Here is a 6,805-nt window from a genome sequence, read left to right as displayed (position 1 = left end):
CCCGCGGGCTCAGGCTACCCACTCACCTCAGCCTCCCAAGGCGTGGGATGACAGGCTGAGCCACCGAGCCCGGCCTAAAGTTGTATCTTTGAATTTGATCTTTTACCTGAACTTCACACTCTCATGTTCAATTACTTGTAGAACAGCTCCACAGGGATCTCAAACCTTTGTGTCCAAAACCACAATCTCATTTTATCCTCACACACCTGCTGTCTCCCAGTCATCCTCATCCTAGTAATGGCCCTTCTAGTTGTTTAGGCAAAAAACCCCAACAGAAACAAAAACCAAAACCAGGAATCTCCTTGTTTCCCCCTTGTTCATCACACTCCCATCCAGCTCTGTTAGCTCAGCCTTCAAAATTCATCTGAATCTGAACACTTCTCAGCAACTCTGCCACCGCCAGCCTACACCAGAACACAGTCATTGTCCAGCTCATCCTAAGATTTCATTGTTTCTACTACTACAATAAGTAGTCCAGATTACAAATGCAGACCAGCAGAGTTAGGACTCAGAAACGGTGCCTTTCAATATTCCTCCTTGATTCTTATCCAAGACAAGTCGTTCTCATCCTTCTTTTCATCACCTAGAGTTTTCCTCAAGTCCCAAGGCATTCAGTGCAATCTCTACACAACTGTGATGTGGGAACTGCAAACATGACCCCATTTCTTCACCTCTCCCTGGCTCTGTGCTCTTTGTCATGTAACTTTGCAATGCTCCCCCACTCCGTCTCGGGGCTAGGCCCTATGACTAAATTTGACCAATGGAATATCAGCAAATTATGAAGCAGAGACTTGAAAAATGCTTGGGCAAGTAAGCTTGGTCTTCCTCTCTGCTATTACCATGAGAACATCTTCAGCGGATGGAGAGTCTACTGGAGGACGGGAGAGATGTGAAGCAGAGAGCTCAGGCTGGATAAACAGCCAACCAGCAGATCCCAGACATGTGAGTGAGTCTATCCAAGATTAGCAGAGTCACCAAGTCAGCCTCACCTGAGGTACAAATAATTAAGGTGTCATGGTTGGTATGTAGTATTATGACAATAGATAACTAGGAAATTCCAAGTGTATGCCTACCACATCAACCCTTCCTCTCAGTTCTAGACTTGTATATCCAACTACCTATCAGACAACTCTATTTGAATATATGATAGACAAAACATGATCAAACCCCCTACAAATCAGCTCTTCTCCTATTCCCATTTCATGGTGGCACTTGAAATATGCCTGCTCTATGCCTATTTAGTAGCTCAGACCAAAAAAGTATGAGTCATGATTCTTTATTCTTTTATTTTCTTTATTTTGCCAATCCATTTAATCAGGTTGTATAGATTCTGTCTTTTAAACATATCTCCAAAACCATCCACCATTCTCCATTCCCACTATGACCACTTTGGTCTACAATCCTATGTGCACTTTTCTGTTTTCATGCTTGATTCAGTAGAGTCAGTTTTTTAGAAGGCAGACAAAACAATTAAGAAAACATTCCTTGGATATGGAACCAAAAGAAAAAGTAGATAAGTTGACTGTTAAGAGTAAAACTGCTGTTCATCAAAGGACACAATCAACAATGTGAAAATAACCCATGGAATGGGAAGAAATGTTTGCAAATCATATATCTGATGAGGGGTTAATATCCAGAACACATAGAGTTCATCTATAGAGAGTTCATACAGCTTAAACACATGAAAAAACCCGATTCGAAATGGACAAAAGGACTTGCAAAGACATTTTTCCAAAGAAGATCTACAGTCCATAAGCACAAGAAAAGATACTCAACATCACAAATCATTACGGAAATACAGTCAAAACCAGAATGAGATACCATCTTACACCCATTAGAATGGCTACTATTAAAAACAACAACAACAACAACAACAGAAGATGACATTGGTGAGGATGTGATGAAATTGGAACTGTGTACTGCTGGAGAGGATGGAAAACGATTCAGTCATTGTGAAAAACAGTATGGCACCTCCTCAAAAAAAAAAAAAAACTCCCCAGAAAACTAGAAATAGAATATGATCCAGCAATTTCCTTTCTGGGTGTATACCCACAAGAATCCAGAACAGGCACATAAACAGATATTTGTATACCCACATTCGTAACAGCGTTCCTCATAAGAGTCACATGGTAAAAGCAACCCAAGTGTTTACTGAGAGGTGAATGGATAAACACAATGTGGTCTATACATGCAATATGATTCAGTCTTGAAGAGGAAGAAAATTCTGAAACATGCTACAACATGGATGAATCTTGAGCACATCATGCTAAGCGAAATAAGCCAGTCTTGAAAGGACAAATACTGTAAGATTCCACTTATTTGAGATACCTAGAGTAGTTAGACTCATAGAGACAGAAAGTGGAATGGTGATTGCCAGGAGCTTAGGGGGTGAAGGAGAATAGGAGCTATTATTTAATGAGTGTAGAGTTTGGGTTTTGCAAGATGAAAACATTTCTGTTGATGGATGGTGGTGACGGTTGCACAGCAGTGTGAATGAACTGAATGCCACTGAGTTATATACTTAAAATGGTTAAATAGTAAATTTCATTTTTTATATTTGACCACAGTTTTAAAAAATAACATAAAATGTGTCTCATGCATTTAAAATACATTTTAATATTTTCTTTTGACCACATCAATAATATAGCAAAAGAAAATCATGAACTAGCTTATTGGCTTTTTATGGGCTTATAAGAAACTCTATTTTCAGACTATTATTCTATATCCAGACTATTCTATATTGAGGGTATACTGCATCTCTTTAGCTCCAATCTTACATCTAAATTATTTTCCCTGTCATATGAAGACTGACAGTAGAAGTTGCCTCATGGCTAATCAGGTATTCCATTCTGAATATTTTGAGCACACACTTAGATTTAAATTTTTAAAATTAAGTAGTATTTGATATGTGCAATGGAATATATGTAAGTTATGCATATATTAACATTTATAATATATGAATATGTAGATGTAAGATGAAAATATGTGAGTTATGTGAAAATCTACAGTAGTCAGAAGGCATAATTATCTTCTAAAATGTAAGTCAGCTCATTTCACTCCCTGATCAGAGCCTTCAAAGACCTCCAGCCTGAGTCCTTCCCGTGGCCTTCAGCCCCGTGGGACCCTAAGTGATCTGCCCTTCCAACTTCATCTCCTACCATCTTGGCGCATTCTGTTCTAGCCACTTGGGCCTGTTTGCTCTGACTCAGACTCTCAAGTTCAGTCCTGCCTCTGGGCCTTTGAACTTGTCATTCCCCGGCACCTTTTCCTTCCAGATATCTGCATAGCTCATGCCCTCACTTCAGCTTGATCTCTGCTCAGATGTCACTTCCTCTGAGAGTCCTGCCTTGATGGGGCTATCTAGGACGGACCCTCCCTGCACTTCATCTCTCTCCACCTACTTTTTCTGCTTTATTTTCTTTTTTGTACTTACGACGACACAAGGTTATATTACACACGTATTTCTTGCCTCCCTCTCACCCTTCACCTACTTGTTCACCACAGTCTCCCCAGCTTCAGAAGAATGTCTGACACATGGATGACACTCAACCCATGTTTGTTCAGTGAATGAACTCAACAAACCTTCACTGAGTTCCTACTATGTGCCGGACTCTGTGGATTTTGCTTTGGTGTCTGTGAGGAAGATCACACTACTGACTGAGACAGAATGTTGAGAAAATGACTGGTGACACGTAGGTTGCTTAGAGGGGTTGGGTTTGAGATTCCTTGGGGCTAGCAGGTAGAGATGGAGAAGGCAATTATAGCCTCGAATGGAATTCAGGCCCTTTCCCAGGTTGGTGGGAAAACATAACAGAACATACGAGAATTCCACGCTGGGGCTGACTACCAGTGACCCCCTCCTGGGATTCTATTTCTGATGGGATTAGGGGGGAATTGTGGGAAGAACAGCCATGCTGTCCATGATATGGACAGTAAGGCCCGCCCCACAGGTGATGTGGCTTTCAGAAACTGTGAGGTCCCCCAGAACCACAGGGCTTCCTCACCAGTTTCCTGGCGTTAGCAGTGCCCTCGGAGGGGCCCATGTTCACTTGACCTCTACAGAGAAGCTAGAAAGACAGGCACTCTCATGAGAAGGCCACTTCACTGCAGGTGATGGAGACAACTCATCCTGGGACTTTACAGGAGCCATGTTGTGGGGCTTTGGTTGGAAAGAGAATCTGAGGTCTGGGGCAAAGAACCGGGCAGGAGGAAAATGGGCCCAGACATCTCACATGAAAATTTCCTAGCTAAAACCTGCCCTCACATTTGTCTGGTGCTCTATAAAATATGGCACGGAAAATCAGGTGCTCCTGAATTTGAGTTCCACCTACCTCTTACCACCGTGGGGTCTTTGGAAAATTGACTTCTACAGATATCCTCGTTTGTAACCTGCGGGTTACATGTCCTTATGGGATTAAATGAGACAATGTAAAGTGCTTTGCCTACTGCCAGGACACTCACATTCATCCAACATCAGTCTGCTTCTCCATTTCCTTTACCTTCTCTCTTTTGAGCTCACCCACTTTTTTTTTTTTTTTTTTTGAGTTGGAGTCTCACTCTGTTGCGCCGGCCATCCTTCTGTCTCAGCCTTTCAAGTAGCCGGAGCTACAGGTGTGCGCTACCATGCCCAGCTCATTTTAAAATTTTATTGTAGAGACGAGGTCTTGCCAAGTTGCCCAGGTGGGTCTCAAACCCGCAGGCTCAGGCAATCCACTCACCTCAGCCTCCCAAAGTGCTGGGATGACAGGCTGAGCCACCGAGCCCAGCCTACTCTTTTTTTTTAGAGTTGGGATCTTGCTCTGTTGCCCAGGCTGGAGTGCAGTGGCATGATCCTATCTCACTGCAGACTCAAACTCCTGGGCTCAAGAGATCTTCCCGCCTCAGTCTCCCAAGTGACTGGGACTACAGATGTGCCCCCCCCAACTGTTTTATATTGTTTGTAGAGACAGGGTCTTGCGATTTTGCCCAGGCTGATGTCAACCTCCTGGCCTCAAACGATCCTCCCAACACGGCCTTCCAAAGTGCTGGGATTACAGGTGTGAGCCACCACTCGTGGCCTCATTGGAACCTTTTACCAATTCTGGGACGTAGGTTTGACAGGCATTGGTATTATTCCCATTTTATAGATAAAGAGCTGAGACCTGAGAGATTTATTCTGACTTTTCTAAAGTCATAGAGCTTTCAAGTAGGAGGGCTGGGATTTGAATTCGGGTCTATGGTGCCCATGTTTTCTCCTCACACCATGCTGTCTCTAGCTGCTTTCTGATGGTGTCAGAGGGTGTCGTTGCTGGGGAAACAGGGTCTCAACGCTCACCACGTGGCCTGTCCCATGGGGCCACGAAGATGCTGCTGCCTTTGGTTTGTCACAATATACTTTCAGATAAAACATATAGAAGCAGAATATTTGAAAGCCAAATGATAGACTTACATGTTATCAAGGGTATTTTGAGCAAATTATATAATCCCTAATTACATCTTACATCTTGCCTTTCAAACTCAACTGCTGTTGCTGTTTCTAGCACCTCAGAAGGTCTGTTTTTTTTTTTTTTTTTAAAGAAACAGGGTCTTACTCTGTTGCCCAGGCTGGAGTGCAGTGGTGTTATCTTAGCTCACTGCAGCCACAGTCCCTGAGCTCAAGCAATCCTCCCACCTCAGCCTCCTGAGTAGCTGGGACTATAAGTGTGTCCTACCATGCCTGACTGATTATGATGATGATGATGATTGTTATTGTTATTATTATTATTTGTAGAGGTGGGGTCTCATAGGCTGATCTTGAACTCCTGGCCACAAGCGGTGATTTAGCCTAGGCCTCTCAGAGTGCTGGGATTACAGGTGTGAACCACTGTGCCTGGCCCAAGAGGTCATTAACTTCCCTTTTTCCTTCACAGTTGGACACACACTTGGCTGCCTGGAAGCTGGGTGGCCAGTCAAGGCTAATGATTCACCACTTGGACAAGCCTGATGACATTCACCTTTGAGCCACTGTCCTAAATTTATGACACTTTTCACCTTCTCACTTTCCTCGTTCCTTTCCCAGGTGCTTCTTTTTTTTTAAAATATGGAAAACTCAATGCGATATTTACGCAGTTGCCTGACTAAACATGGCTGCACCGCCAAGGACAAGGAGGGTGCTCTGGCTGAGCCTCGTTGTTGCATGGAGGCCACGTCATTTTGTCATGGCTCAACTGAGTCTGAATTTCCAGAGCCTAGAAGGGGCCATCAGTAACTGCGGTGTGAAGCAGTGCAGGTGGGGCAAAAGTTGCACTTGGGAGTTGAGTCATGACTGGGCCTAAACTCGTGTCTTGCCAGGAGGTGGCGCCCTTTCTCTGCCCGGTCGGTAGAGGTTGGTCATCACTGTGGGGAGGGAAAAAGATGTGCGTCCTGTGGCTTGGGCAGCCATGTCAGAGGCTCTGAGGCCGGTGAACAGAGCCTCTAGACAGACACACAGTTCCCAGACGAGTAGAATTGCAAGGGCCTTCACTCCTTCAGCAGCCGGAGCCTCTCTCTGGCCAGGTTGGGCCTGCTTCTCCCTGCCCTCTAGAGGTAGCCCTACCTCTATTTCTTTGGGGTTCTGTCCCCTCAGGATGAGCAGCGGGTTCCAGGAGAAGGATCAGAACAGAGCGTTGCGATGAGGGTAGAAGGGAAATGGAAAAGAAGGCAGGAGGGCTGAGGGGCTGCTGCTTGTGGGGGCTGCTTCTCTGTTCCAATTCCAAGCGGCCCTTCTGCTCTCATTCCCGGAGAGACAGAGCCCTCCGCCTTACTGAACACAGAGCTCAGTCCCCAGCTGGTCTTGTGACAGGAGCTG

The sequence above is a fragment of the Carlito syrichta genome, unplaced genomic scaffold (genome assembly GCF_000164805.1).
Source record: "Carlito syrichta isolate Samal-C Ts95f unplaced genomic scaffold, Tarsius_syrichta-2.0.1 Scaffold304580, whole genome shotgun sequence".
NCBI classification, from domain to species: Eukaryota; Metazoa; Chordata; class Mammalia; order Primates; family Tarsiidae; genus Carlito; species Carlito syrichta.
Note: the sequence above shows the minus strand (reverse complement) of the source record.